Source organism: Mobula birostris, chromosome 3 (assembly GCF_030028105.1).
Source record: "Mobula birostris isolate sMobBir1 chromosome 3, sMobBir1.hap1, whole genome shotgun sequence".
NCBI lineage: Eukaryota > Metazoa > Chordata > Chondrichthyes > Myliobatiformes > Myliobatidae > Mobula > Mobula birostris.
The window spans coordinates 116,855,943-116,871,302 of record NC_092372.1 but is presented as its reverse complement, the minus strand read 5'-3'; the positions used below and the strand labels follow the sequence as shown (position 1 = coordinate 116,871,302).

The window sequence follows — 15,360 nt, the reverse complement described above, 5'->3', positions numbered from 1 at the left end:
AGGGGGGCTTACACAGATTAAATGAATGGTCAAATAAGTGGCAGATGGAAAACAGAGTCGGAAAGTGTCTGGTCATACGCTGTATTAGAAGAAACGATAGGGTTGGCTATTTTCTAAATGGACAGAAAATGCAAACGTTCGAGGCGCAAAGGGATTTGGGAGTCCCTGTGTAGGATTCCGTAAACGTTAATTTACAGGTTGAGCCTGCGGTGAGGAAGGCAAATGCAATGTTAGCACTCATTTTTGGAGGACTACAATATAAAGCAAAGTTGTATTGTTGAGAGTTAATAAAGCACTGGACCCTAAGACCAGAGGGCACGGCGTGAAAATAGAGAGGCGTCCTTTTAGAACGGAAATGAGGAGGAATTTCTTTAGCCAGAGAGTGCTGAATCTGTGGAATTCTTTGCCACAGACAGCTGTGGAGATGAAGTCCTTATGTATATCTAAGGCAGAGGTTGATAGATTCTTGATTGGCTAGGTCAGGTAAGAATATGGGGAAAGCAGGAGATTCGGGCTGACAACAAAATTGGATCAGCCTAAATCTGCTCCTATACATAGTTTTATGGTTTTATATTCCTGATAGAAGGGTGACCAATGTTAAACTCGCATTCCAAGTACTCCTATCCAGTTTGATAATGCTGCAACTAGAAGATGGTGATCAAAATTTTAGTCTCTGCAGTCATTGTCTGCACAGGCCCTCTGAGGTGGTCCAGCAGCTGCTGTTTTTCAAGTTGGTCATCCTGGTTTTTCCCAGCCAGAGACATCTCACTACCCCCCGTCCCCCCAACTTCAACAGGTACACAAAATTGTTTTGTCACCCTTTCAGTTCTGAAAATGTGCTTCTTGCACGAGGCTTAGAATCTGCTTCTCCTGTCGTAGCAGCAATTGCTCAGCTGAGTATTTGTAGGACTTTATGCATGAATCTCTGCGGAAACACCGTGAGGCATTGACGGCCATTGATTGAGTCACACCGGTATCAGAGGTTTTGACAGCAGAAACCGCACAGCTGAAGTGTGTAGCCGTGATCGTATAGTGGTTAGTACTTTGCGTTGTGGCCGCAGCAACCTCGGTTCGAATCCGAGTCACGGCAGATTTAGCGGTCTTCTTTTATTGAATTTCCTTCTTTCGCCTCCCCCACAATGTTATATCTGCTCTGTCAACAGTAGCTCTCTCTTGAACACGTTGCTACTCGCCCAAATGCCCGTGGAACCAGTCGGTTCATTTGGACCCGAAAGTTCTCGATAAATTAGCAAGCTGGCAGAATAAACGGGCAGTGCTCAACACCCGATATCGCAGAATACAAAGGGAGAAAGAGTCGCATTGCCTCAGCAACAGCGGAGAATCTCCACTCTTTGGTCTTGGCATTGCCGGAGGTGAGCTGCCATTTCCTGCACCTAGTGCGGCTATGAGTCGACTGCCATTGACTCCTCTCATTGAACGCATCAGTGCTACTGCAACACTGGCTGAGGACACGCTACTTCGCTGACACGCTTGCTTAATGCTATATGGGGGACCAGGCGTCACTGACTGATAAAGCTTTATTCATTCTCTTCCAAATCGTAATCCATTACCGATGTGAAGTGATCAGACTTGCGGACGGAAAATCAGCTCAGATTTGTCGGGGCCAATAGAGCATCGGTGTGGATGACAAAGAGCTGTGTAAGATCAAAGATCGGGGCCGAACCAGTAAAATAATTACATTTATAATTGCAGTTTGGAGTTAAAGGATATACACTAATAACTAGTTTGTTGAAACCACTGCTGCCGTTAACCGAATAAAAAGTGGTGTTATACCAGCCTGTTGGTGGGAGATTGCAAATCTAGCTGAACGGTGCCACAAGAACAAAACTCTCACTAAATATCGGCAAGGCTAAAGACTTCAGGAGTTACTCCTTATTGACTTCAGGAGGAGGGGCAGTCGATGACCCAGTCCTGATCAGGGGATCAAAGCAATTCCTCAGTATTACCATTTCAGATGCTCTGTCCTGATACCAACACGTAAGGGCCTTTCAATAAAAGCACGGCACCGCCTCTGCTTTAAAATTTTCCGAGATTGAGCATGTTATCCAAAACTTTGATAAACTTCTATAGATGTGTAGTGGAGAATTTATTGACTGGTGTATCACGATCTGGTATGGAAACACCAATGCCACTGAACGGAGAGTCCTGCAAAAAGTAACGGATACACCGCAGTCCATCACAGGTAAAGAACTTCCCACAATTGAGCACATCCACACGGAGAGATATCGCGGGAGAAGAGCATCTCATCATCAAGGATCCACCACACAGGCTATGCTCCGTTCTCACTGCTGCTTTCATGAAGAGAGTCCAGGAGTCTCAGCATCCACCCCACCAAGTTTAGGAATTGTCATACCCCCTACATCATCGGACACTTGCGTTCAGTCGCCCCAACACTGGACTATTCCCACAGCTTATGAGTCACTTTAAGAACAATTCATCTCATGTCCTTAAGGCTTGTTGCATGTGTTTATCATCCTGTTCATGTTTCAAGGTCTTTCAATTTCCTTCTTCAATACAGTGTATTGTTGTTATGCTTTACTTATTGTTTTCTGTATGTAATGTGCTCTTAAAATGACTATATCTATTCAGAAAATTTTCCTTGCTTGATTATCTTGTACTATTACATCTGCATAGTTATTGATTATCCTACCTGTAATGATTGATCGGACATAGTTTAATTTGTTGTACTCTGACTCTAAAACTGGAAGAAGTTTGTATCTAGAGTAAGGTATTGTGCATTTTATGAGTTTGCATTTTTAACCAAGATCTTGGTGAATAATTTTTGCCATTTGGTTCTGCTTGTCTAAGCAATCAGATTGAGCAAAACCTGTGCAGGATCCTCTAATATGTGAGTTGGTTTCTTGTTTCTCGTTCCATTTTCTGCATTTATCACCTTGAATTTGTTGGTTTGTTTTTAATTATATATCTTAAATATTGTATTTTAATCCTGAATTGTCACAAGCAATCCTTCTGTTTCTGCTTTAATTCTCCAACTCTAAGACGGGCATTCGACGCTTCCTTGTCGAAATCTAGCCTACTAACGTGGTAGGAATATCTGCCATTAAGGGTTATTCTCTTTGATTGGTTAACCTTACCTTCTGTAATGATAATTGCTTCATTTTTCTGGGCAGTGCTTCTTTTAAGTTAATTGGTCTGTACTTCTTATCAGAATTGCATATGCTCGCGTAGAGTGCTAAATCTTGTGTTCGTTGATGAAAATATACCCTTTCAAGTTTTATCACACTGTTGTGTAAATTTTCCGTGTCTTGTTATCCCTCTTCCTCCTTCAGGCCTAGGTACTGTTAATCTAACTGAATCTGTCATTTCAGTTCTTATATTTCTTTGCAAATTATCCAGATCAATATCTTATGTTAGCTTCAAAGCAATAAATGATGCCCAAAAGGCGTTAATATTGGTATAGCAAAAACGTTTATTGTCTTTGTTTTATTTTTATTATTGAACTCTATTTGGCAGACTTTCCGATGCCTTGAAGTAAATTCTACCGATTGTTTTCCCTTTATCGCATTGTAATCAATTTCCTTTGCTTCTTAATATCCCAGATATGTTCATATTCATTCATCAATTGTATTGTATCTCGCTGATCTGTATTATGTCCTGCTAGTTTTATTGAGTCTTTCTTTAGGTTTAATATCCTGCAATAATTGAGTGCAAAGATCCTGTTGATATCTCCAGAAAATAGTTGTATTTGAATTAATCGCTTCAGCTTTACTGATGAAGCAGGGTACAATTTCAAATTGGTCATGCATAGAAGTTGAGTGAAGGTATAATTTGTTTGATTGTCGCTGATTTGATATCTTATTTTCGAATGATTCAGTAAAGTTGCGGATTTAAATCTAGTCAAAACGGTACTGGGCTTCAAGAGTCGCCCTGGAAATTGCATCGTTTTTTTTTTAATAATGGTGGTTATTCTTTTTTGATTGTTAATGGAGAGTGTGATTATCATAGTTGAAGGCGTAGGACTAGGACTCTATAACTTGGTCAGGCGTGCATTTATAGTAAGGTATGATATCTTTTATGAGTTCGTAATTTTAAAGTAAGATATTGAGGAATGATATTTGCCACTTGACCGTGTCTGCGCAAGTAATCAAATTAGGTTAAGCTGCTGCAGGATATTGTAATGTGTTCGATTGTTTCTGGTTCCTCTGGACATTTTTTTTTTTGCATTTACAATGTGGAAATTTTTAATCGTTTCGTTATGCATTATTGATTTTTTGTGATAAACCACCTGTTTCTATATTGTCACAAAGAATACTTCTGCTTGTAGGAAGAAGGTCTCCAACTCTGAGCCAAGCTTTTGACAATTCCTTGCCGACATCTAGTCAGCTCAGATAGTGCAGACGTCTTCCATTGAGAGTCATGCTCTTACATTGGTTAACTTTTTCTTCAACAGCAAAAATACCTTAGTTTTTCTGGGCTGTGCTTTAATTTAAGTTTAGTGATGTGTACCTCTTTATCTGAATTGCACATGCGCGCGTGGAGCGCTGAATCCTGTTTTCGTTGATGAATGTATGCCCGTAGAAGTTTTATCTGACTATGCGTAAATTTTTACTGTCTCTTCCTTCTTCCGACCTAGGTGCTGTTAATCTAAATGCATCCAAGTGTACATAGTGCTGTCGAAAAATTATCATTTCAGTTCTTACTTTTCTTTGTAAAATTTCCAGCTCAATATGTTGTGATGGTTTCGGAGCAATATATTATGCCAAAAGAATACCTTAATATGGGCGTACAAAACTTTTGATTGTCTTTGTTATTTTTGCCCCGAATAAAATTCTGTCGCTAGTTTTTCCTTTATCTCACAATGATGTGCTTTGTTTACTTGATGATATCCCAGATGCTTATGTTTCATATTTATCCACCGGTCGTATTATGTCCCGCTGCTCTGTTTTATATTCTAATAGCTCTACTGCACCTTTCTGTATATTTAATGTTTTGCAGTAACCTAGATCAAAATTCATGTTTATATCTTCAGAAACCAGTTCTACTATTTGGATTAATTGGTGGAAGAGGGTAAATTTTCAAAGTGTCTATGTATAGAATGTGTGTCAAGGTGTAAGTCATTTTGTTGCTTCCGATAAAATGCTCACTTTCCGCCCGATTCAATGAGTTAGAGAGCGCATTTAAAGACAGACAGAACTGTAGAGGGCTCAAAGTGTCGCCCTGGAAAATGCCGAGATTTATTTTGATAACTGTTTTTTTCTCATTTAGGTGGTTAATAGATAGGGTAATTATGGTACGTTAATGCTTCATCAAATGTTGTAGAACTTTCACCTGTCTTGGGCGTAGTGTTATATATTAACAACTTCAATTAACCATGAGTGTGGGACAGAAACAAGTGATTTTTGGTGGTCAATTTGACAACATGAAAGGTGTCTTCTTTTCCTCCGGAATTACAGAATCTATTGCCACTTGTGCTTTACGTCATTTCATACCCATCCACCACCCTTCCGTTCTTCTGTTCTTCTGTGAGCATGCTGTGCTTATCTAAATGAGTAGTTATGATTTGCGAGGTGCAGATGGTTATAAATTTATATGTTGCTTGTGAACAAATAATAGGACAATGTTTTAATGGTTCATTTGTGATTTCTCCTTTAGGTAAGAGACTTGTGTTATCTACTGTCAAAAATTCAGGCAACTTCTTTTTTAGGATTAAAAAATGTTGACAGGTATTAAAGGGTACAGATTAGTATTATCAATGCTGGTACTTTCCCAGCTTCATGTGTTTCTGAATTTCACTTTTAGCATATCCATTGTAACTGCATGTATTTGCATTTCCTCAAGTGTGTGTGTGTGTGTATTCCCATGCCTCCCTAATCCAGTTTGTGGCTCACCTTGCTTGACCAGGTATTAGTCAAAAGTTCATTATCTCTGTTTTACCTCTTCTTGTTGTTATTTCTTTATACTTCAGTTCAAGCTGGCAGAACCCGAGATGCGGGCATAAACAAGCATGTTTATTTCTCAATTGCTAGGAAGTTTCAGATATTTCTAGTAGCGTTTACTATTGTGGCATTCTGAAGATTTACCTAGATATTGCGGTATAGCCCTAATTATTTCATGCTACTGTATAGTGTTGTGGAATGATCCCAGTGACAGAAATTATAATGTATACCCGATTCACGTTCCAAAGTCTTTCACTTTCCTCTTCTCATTCAGCATATATTTGGTGATTTTTTTACTTATTGATTTCTCTAATTTGTGTAACATAGAAACATAGAAAATAGGTGCAGGGGCAGGCCATTCGGCCCTTCGAGCCTGCACCGCCATTCAGTATGATCATGGCTGATCATCTAACTCAGAACCCTGCACCAGCCTTCCCTCCATACCCCCGATCCCTTTAGCCACAAGGGCCATATCTAACTCCCTCTTAAATATAGCCAATGAGCTGGCCTCAACTGTTTCCTGTGGCAGAGAATTCCACAGATGCACCACTCTCTGTGTGAAGAAGTTTTTCCTAATCTCGGTCCTAAAAGGCTTCCCCTTTATCCTCAAACTGTGATCCCTCGTTCTGGACTTCCCCAACATCGGGAACAATCTTCCTGCATCTAGCCTGTCCAATCCCTTTAGGATTTTATACGTTTCAATCAGATCCCCCCTCAATCTTCTAAATTCCAACGAGTATAAGCCTAGTTCATCCAGTCTTTCATCATATGAAAGTCCTGCCATCCCAGGAATCAATCTGGTGAACCTTCTTTGTACTCCCTCTATGGCAAGGATGTCTTTCCTCAGATTGGGTGACCAAGCCTGTACACAATACTCCAGGTATGGTCTCACCAAGGCCTTGTACAACTGCAGTAGTACCTCCCTGCTCCTGTACTCGAATCCTCTTGCTACAAATGCCAGCATACCATTCGCCTTTTTCAGAGCCTGCTGTATCTACATGCCCACTTTCAATGACTGGTGTATAATGACACCCAGGTCTCGTTGCACCTCCCCTTTTCCCAATCGGCCACCATTCGGATAATAGTCTGTTTTCCTGTTTTTGCCACCAAAGTGGATAACCTCACATTTATCCACATTAAATTGCATCTGCCATGAATTTGCCCACTCACCTAACCTATTCAAGTCACCCTGCATCCTCTTAGCATCCTCCTCACAGATAACACTGCCGCCCAGCTTCGTGTCATCCGCAAACTTGGACTTGGAGATGCTGCATTTAATTCCCTCATCCAAGTCATTAATAAAAATTGTGAACAACTGGGGTCCCAGCACTGAGCCTTGCGGTACCCCACTAGTCACTGTCTGCCATTCTGAAAAGGTCCCATTTATTCCCACTCTTTGCTTCCTGTCTGCCAACCAATTCTCTATCTACATCAATACCTTACCCTCAATACCGTGTGCTTTAAGTTTGCACACTAATCTGCTGTGTGGGACCTTGGCAAAGGCCTTTTGAAAATCCAAATATACCACATCCACTGGTTCTCCCCTATCCACTCTACTATTTACATCCTGAAAAAATTCTATGAGATTTGACAGACTGATTTTCTTTTCACAAATCCATGCTGACTTTGTCCGATAATTTCACCGCTTTCCAAATGTGCTGTTATCACATCTTTGATAACTGACTCTAGCAGTTTCCCCACCACCGATGTTAGGCTAACCGGTCTATAATTCCCTGGTTTATCTCTCCCTCCTTTTTTAAAAAGTGGGGTTACATTAGCCACCCTCCAATCCTCAGGAACTAGTCCAGAATCTAAAGAGTTTTGTAAAATTATCACTAATGCATCCACTATTTCTTGGGCTACTTCCTTAAGTACCCTGGGATGCAGACCATCTGGCCCTGGGGTTTATCCGCCTTTAATCCCTTCAATTTACCTAACACCACTTCCCTACTAACATGTATTTCCCTCAGTTCCTCCATCTCACTGGACCCTCTGTCCCCTACTACTTCCGGAAGATTATTTATGTCCTCCTTAGTGAAGACAGGACCAAAGTAATTATTCAATTGGTCTGCCATGTCCTTGCTCCCCATAATCAATTCACCTGTTTCTGTCTGTAGGGGACCTACATTTGCCTTAACCAATCTTTTTCTTTTCACATATCTATAAAAACTTTTACAGTCAGTTTTTATGTTCCCTACCAGTTTTCTCTCATAATCTTTTTTCTCCTTCCTAATTAAGCCCTTTGTCCTCCTCTGCTGAACTCTGAATTTCTCCCAGTCCTCGGGTGAGCCACTTTTTCTGGCTAATTTGTATGCTTCTTCTTTGGAATTGATACTATCCCTAATTACTCTCGTCAGCCACGGGTGCACTACCTTGCAAGATTTATTCTTTTGCCAAACTGCGATAAACAATTTTTGTAGCTTATCCATGCGATCTTTAAATGCTTGCCATTGTATATCCACCGTCAACCCTTTAAGTGTCATTTGCCAGTCTACCTTAGCTAATTCACGTCTCATACCTTCAAAGTTACCCTTCTTTAAGTTCAGAACCTTTGTTTCTGAATTAACTATGTCACTCTCCATCCTAATTAAGAATTCCACCATATTATGGTCACTCTTACCCAAGGGGCCTCTCACGACAAGATTGCTAATTAACCCTTCCTCATTGCTCAATACCCAGTCTAGAATAGCCTGCTCTCTAGTTGGTTCCTCAACATGTTGGTTCAAAAAACCATCCCGCATACAATCCAAGAAATCCTCTTCCTCAGCACCCTTACCAATTTCTTCACCCAATCTACATGTAGATTGAAGTCACCCATTATAACTGCTGTTCCTTTATTGCACACATTTCTAATTTCCTGTTTAATACCATCCCCAACCTCACTACTACTGTTAGGTGGACTGTACACAACTCTCGCCAGCGTTTTCTGCCCCTTAGTGTTGTGCAGCTCTACCCATATTGATTCCAGATCCTCCTGGCTTATGTCCTTCCTTTCTATTGCGTTAATCTCCTCTCTAACCAGCAACGCTACCCCACCTCCTTTTCTTTCATGTCTATCCCTCCTGAATATTGAATATCCCTGAATGTAGAGCTCCCATCCTTGGTCACCGTGGAGCCATGTCTGTGTGATCCCAACTATATCATATTCATTAATAACAATCCGCACGTTTAATTCTTCCACATTGTTACGAATGCTCCTTGCATTGACACACAAAGCCTTCAGGCGCGCTTTTACAATTCTCTTAGCCCTTATACAATTATGTTGAAAAGTGGCCCTTTTTAATGCTTGCCCTGGATTTGTCGGCCTGCGACTTTTACTTTTCAACTTACTACTTTTTGCTTCTACCCTCATTTTGCACCCCTCTGTCTCTCTGCACTGGTTCCCATCCCCCTGTTGTGAACTAACCTCCTCTCGCCTAGCCTCTTTAAATTGATTCGCACCCCCCAACCATTCTAGTGTAAAGTCATCTCAGTAGCCCTCGCTAATCTCCCTGGCAGGATATTGGTCCCCCTAGGATTCAAGTGTAACCCGTCCTTTTTGTACAGGTCACGCCTGCGCCAAAAGAGGTCCCAATGATCCAAAAACTTGAATCCCTGCCCCTCTGCTCCAATCCCTCAGCCACGCATTTATCCTCCACCTGTGTGTGCTTGAAATGTCTATATCTATGAAATAAGTTGCTCTTTCTTGTTTATCTATTATTATATCAGGATTATTATTATTAGTTGGGCACGTGGTCAAGTGGTTAAGATGTTCATCTAGTGATCTGAAGGACGGTAGTTCGACCCTCAGCTGTGGCAGCGTGTTTTGTGGCCTCCAGTGTCTGTGCGAGGAGTGCCACCCCACACAGATTTCCAATCTGTGCCTTGTAAGGCATGAAAATGCCCAGTGCAGGCCTCTCATGTTCTGAGTCGACGTTCCTCCCTCCCTCGCCTCCCCTCCCCAATATTATGAATTGTCCAATCTGTAATAACGGATCGGTACTAATATAAGTAAAGATATTATGACCCTCAAACAGGCTTGTATTTACAACAAGGAATGATTTCTATTAAGATTTTTGTATTTCAATGTAACATTTTGATGAATTATGTTTGCTACTTGATTCTGCCTGAGTAAGTAGGCAGACTGAGATACACTGCTATGGGATCTTGTAATGTGTTGGATTGTTTTTGTTATTTTGTGTGGCATTTTCTACATTTATCATATTGAATTTGTTGGTCTTTTATTATATATTTCTGATATTCCTTTGTGTTAACCAACTAGTTCTGTGTTGGCACAGAAACCCTTCCGTTCCAACTCTGAGACAGGCGTTCGACGCTTACTTGTGGAAATCTAGTCTTCTCAGATCATGGGAATGTCTTCCATTCTTGCATGGGGAGGGGTGTCATGCTTTTACATTGGTTAACATTTTCTTCAATAATGATGATGTCTTCATTTTTCTGGACTGTGCTGTCACTTACGTTTGGTGGTGCATACTTATTAGAATTGCATATCCTCTCGTAGAGTACTGAATTCTCCTTTCGTTGATGAAAGTATATCCTTTGAAGTTTTATCTGACTGTTGTGTAGGGTTTTAATGTTGACTATACCTCTTCCCCATTCTCTCCTAGGCAGTGTCAATCTTAGTACATTCGAATGTTTTCTGAAATTTGTCATTTTAATTCTTATTTTCCTTTGTAAATTTTCCAGCTCGGTTTTAGACCAAGATATTATGCCGAAAGGAAATGTTAATGTAAGTAAAGCAAACATGCTTATCGCCTTTGTTACATTTTTGCTGTTGAACTTCATTTGGTAGATTTTCCTAAAACGAAGTAAATTCTGTTAAAAGGTTTTCCTTTATCACAGTATTAGCTCTTTTTTTTTTTTGCTTTTTGATACCCCAGATACTTACATGTCTAATATTCATCTAACATTTGTATTGTACCTGCTACTTGGCTTTGAATTCCGCCTTGTATTTAACCCACCTTTCTTTCTGTTTAATGCTCTGCATTTATCCAGTCCAAAATTCATGATTATGTCTTTCGAAAATAGTTCTACTATTTGAATTAATTGTTTTAGCTTTACTGATGAAAGAACATGTAATGTTAAATCATCTATGTGTAGGAGGCCTGTTGAGGTATAACTCATTTCGTTGTCTCTAATTTGATACTCGATCTTCGTTTAATTCAGTAAAGCACAGAGCGGGTTAACGCTAAACATAGCCAAAGTGGACAGAGGGAGTCGCCTTGAAAAATGCCTCCGTTTCCTCTAATAACGGTGGTTATTCTTTTTTTTGGTTGTTAATAAATAGGGCGCTTATCGTACGCTAGTGCTTCATTGGACGTTGAATAAATTTCACAGATTTTGGGTGTAGTTTAGGTAGCTCCCCTGGCCAGCCTCAGGATCGCTCAACTCGCTGTCGTCTGGGGGAAATAGCCCTCGGCCCCTCCAAACTGTGTAATTAAGTTTGTGTGGCTACCCCACCCTGCCAAATAACAAACAACACACCATATACCATTAAATGAATTACAGTTTATAGATATTACTGGAACTATATAATTAATGCAGATAAAATATAAAAGGAAATAAAGTAGCACATTTATCGAAGTTCAATCTTTTCGTGCACAAACAGTTGGAACTCTAGTAACGATCCTTTCTTCACCACTCGATCCCCTCTGACCACCTCGACCTGCCGCCTGGGACTAACCACGGTGGTCGACCAGATGCTCCACACGAGTCTGTCTCCGTCTCCTCTCCTTGGCGAAGACCCTGGACCTCGGGTTCCTGCTCAGGGTCCGACCCTGTTAAACGGTTCATAGCACCTTGTCCCTCCTCTCGCTGTCCACCGCGCCTTTTCCCCAAAAACCCGCGCATCACAAATACTTACAGACATAATAGAAAGAATAACATCTATCCCAATTGGTTCGTTCGTTCTCTTATCGATAATATACAGCCCAAGCAAGCTGCCAGCAAGAGAAGTTTCTCAGCAGTTAACATAACAAAGAAGTCATTTTAATTATAACATAACAAATAAGCCATTTTAATTAGCCTACGCAGTAACATAGAAGAAGAAACCCCTTACATTTATATATGTATTAACTCGTATTAGCTATGAATGTGGGTGTTGTAAATGAGGAAACAGACACGGTAGGTCTCAAAGGCAAGGACTCCGGACACATTGCCTTGGTAGTAACGGATTTTATTTACAGAAGGCAAACGTGGGAAAATGGCAACGGAAACAACACGCACACCTGCACAATATAGAGCAGTCGTGGGAAAAGTCGGATCAGCAATAAAACACACGCAGACAATTTATAACGAACGTGGGAACAAAGTATACACACACACACACACACGCACACACACACACACACACAAACACACACACACACACAGACACACACACACACACACACACACACACACACACAAAGTGAAAAGTCAATACGATATCTACCATACCTAAAATCTGTGCAGGTACGGCTCTATGCTATTAGAGACAATAATCAACGCTCCGAACCCTACTCAATGCATTGTTCACCAGCAATTTCTCCAGCGCCGTTCCACGGTTCTCACCCTGGAGTGAAGCAGGGTAGTCCCTCGGAGATGGCGAAAAGAGGGAGTCCAGCACACGTGGCAGCCTTTTTGTGCAGGAGGGTTGGAGGGTCAAGCCCAGGTAATCCACAGGGGGGCCAATGGCTCGGTGCCAGCGGAGTTAAACTGACTAAGCTGGCCAATGACTCAAGGCCAAATACAGGAGGGCTGGATTGTCCGGTCCAGCTAATTCAGAGGGGGCCAATGGCTCGGTGCCAGCCCAGTTAAGCTGAGTACAAAGGCCAAATGCCAGAGGCCAAGTACAAGGGTAATTAAAGGGGCCAATGGATAGGTATGCATTGATAGGCGAGGAGAGGACAAACTTTGATTGGCAGGTGGCGTGCCTTCCGACCAGGTAGCGGGCAGTGTTGTCACGTGAGAGTCACGAACCTCCAATAGAGTGCACCCCTCGGAAGCCACGCCCCCCGCCAAGCATTATATGTAACACAGTGAGAAGGAAAGTAATATATCTTAATGGAAGTCTTACACTTAAGTATTTCTAAGGTTAACGTTGTAATTAACTACACAGAACTAAAGAAAGGCAGACTTGCGCTGAATAATTTGCCAAATATAGCATAATATACACACGGCGTTGTAAGGAGAATCAGTGCAATCGACCTGTGGATGGCAGTTGCCCAACCCCAACCCGTCCCCCGAGGGACACAAACGGCCAGCAATTTCCCCATAACGTGTCGTGTTGGAGGAGCTGATCCCTCGATTTTTCAATTTTAGCCACCGAGTCACGAATGTGAGCAGCCAATTGTCTAATGTTACTCGACTCGTCAGGGATAAACGTGCAGCACTCCTTACCAATCACTGCTTAGGTACCACTATCAGCCGCGAGTAGATGATCCAGGGCCAGTCTATTCTGCAGGGCGACCATCCTGACGGCCGCCAGCTCTGCCGCCGTTCGGGTGAGGACATCTTCGGTGTGTTGCAGGCCCCTGCCGTTTCGTTGGCCAGCATCTCGAGCGCACTAGTCATCTGGATCACCTCACGGGACAATCGGGTCGTGTCATATCTGGGAAAGGCTATCATCCAGAACTTCTCCGCCTCGGTCATGGCCCTCTTGTCCCGGTGGCCGCTTTAAATCGGATGCTCCCCCAGATCGTTCAGGGGGTGGATGATGGGCACCAGATATGCTGGAAAGCAACAACTGTACCAGCTCGCGGGCAGCGACGGGTAAGCGCGGTAGCCGCAAATCTACGGGGTCCCATTTGAAGTCCAGGGAGCCCCCAGCCTAGCGGCATCATCGGTAGTGGTCACTGAAGCGCCCAGATGCCAGTGTCGCTCACAGTTGCTGTGGCCAACTGAAAGGTTGGAACCGTGCTCATTTCGGAGCCTGCACCAACACTCCCTGGATCGGCTCACTGGCTGAGGGATAACCCTGAGGGTCGGGACTCGGGTGGAGGTTAAATTGTAGGGAGGGAAATACCAGTTCCTGAAGCACCCACCCCATCGTGGGGTCGCTGGAAGAGATGTTATGTAGTGGTGAGGGGAGTGGTGGGGAACTGCCACTAGCTTCCCCCACCCCCCAAAACCCATAGGAGCAAACAGTCTGAGTTAACAGTTCAATTCTGAGTCATCCAGCGGGATCGGCGTGAGTGGCAGGATGTCATCGGCGTGTGCTGTGGTGCGCGTGCAGATGCAGCGGTCCGATCTGTTGGTGCTGCCGGCGAACTCGTAGGCGACCCAGAGGAAGGTGTTGACGGCTGTCCCGAAGCCGATCATCGCGGTGACCAGGAGGGATGACTGGAGTAACGCCATTGTCCTGTACGGGGTGGGGGAGGGGGAGGAACAGACTCATTCTTATCGGGTTAGGTGTCGGGTACAAGTCAGTTTTACCTGGAATCTCGACCCAATGAGTGTCACCAGGATCACGCGCGACAACTTCTCCCTTCTGGGGAAGGGTAGGGTGGGCTTTGTGGCTGTCATATCTATACTCTTCCCGAGTCCTCGGTCTCGGGCGGTTCGGTGTCTTCTGAGTCGGGGGATGGGGAGTGTGCCAGATGGCGGGACAGTGGGGACTACCCCCCTCCCCGACAGCTGGGCCGTGTATTTAACTGGTCAACGCCTGCTGCAGCACGCTCAACCACCCCGCAGTGTGCGAGAGGGCATTAGCGTGCGTAGTTTTTCTTTGAGCAGGCCGTTCATCCTCTCAATTAATCCCAATGCCTCTAGGTGATAGAGTATATTGAACAGCCACGAGATCCCCGCCTCAGCAGGCCAGCTCTGAACTTTGGCCCCAGGAAATTGCGAGCTCGGATCGGATTGAACCTCCCACGGGAATCCATAAATGGAGGAGAGGTACTGTAATCCTTTGATGGTGCTGTTCTGGTCGACCGTCTCACAGATCACCGCCATTAGGACACCAGAGTACGTGTCCACCATCGTCAGGGCGTACTGTTTTTTTTTTTGGCGTGGGAGCTGTCCAGTATAGTTAATCTGCCATATGCGACCCTCTCCCGTACCGCGATGAATGTGACCCAGCGGTCCTGTCGGTCATCCCCGTGGTTTCACCTGTTGGCATATGGGGCAGTTGGCACCAGAGGTCTTATATTGATCCAGCGTGAGGTCGACCCCAAATTTCTCCGCCCAACGCCGTGCACTGTCGGCCCCTAGATAGCCATCTTTGCGGTGCACCCACGCAGCCAGAGCACTGAGGTCGGTTTCTGGTGGGGAAGTGGTAGCGCGACATTTTTGGGCAGCCTGGTCCACAGCAAGTTATGTAATGCTTCGTCAGCGTTTCTCTAGGTATGGGCATCCACGTGATGGACTGATTTTTTTTCTGTGGGCAGCCTGGTCCCAAATGAACCACCAGTGCTGCTGTCCATGATTTTCCCACCCCATCTCAGGCCACCGGGCCATCTAT

The 15,360-nt window shown here is 43.5% G+C and overlaps 1 non-coding gene across 1 annotated transcript; it reads left to right on the top strand.

Moving 5' to 3' along the window:
- The first annotated feature begins 1,018 nt into the window (after positions 1 to 1,018).
- trnah-gug (transfer RNA histidin (anticodon GUG)) lies at positions 1,019 to 1,090 on the top strand. The gene has a single exon. It is a non-coding gene; the product is annotated as a tRNA-His (tRNA).
- Positions 1,091 to 15,360: the final 14,270 nt, after the last annotated feature.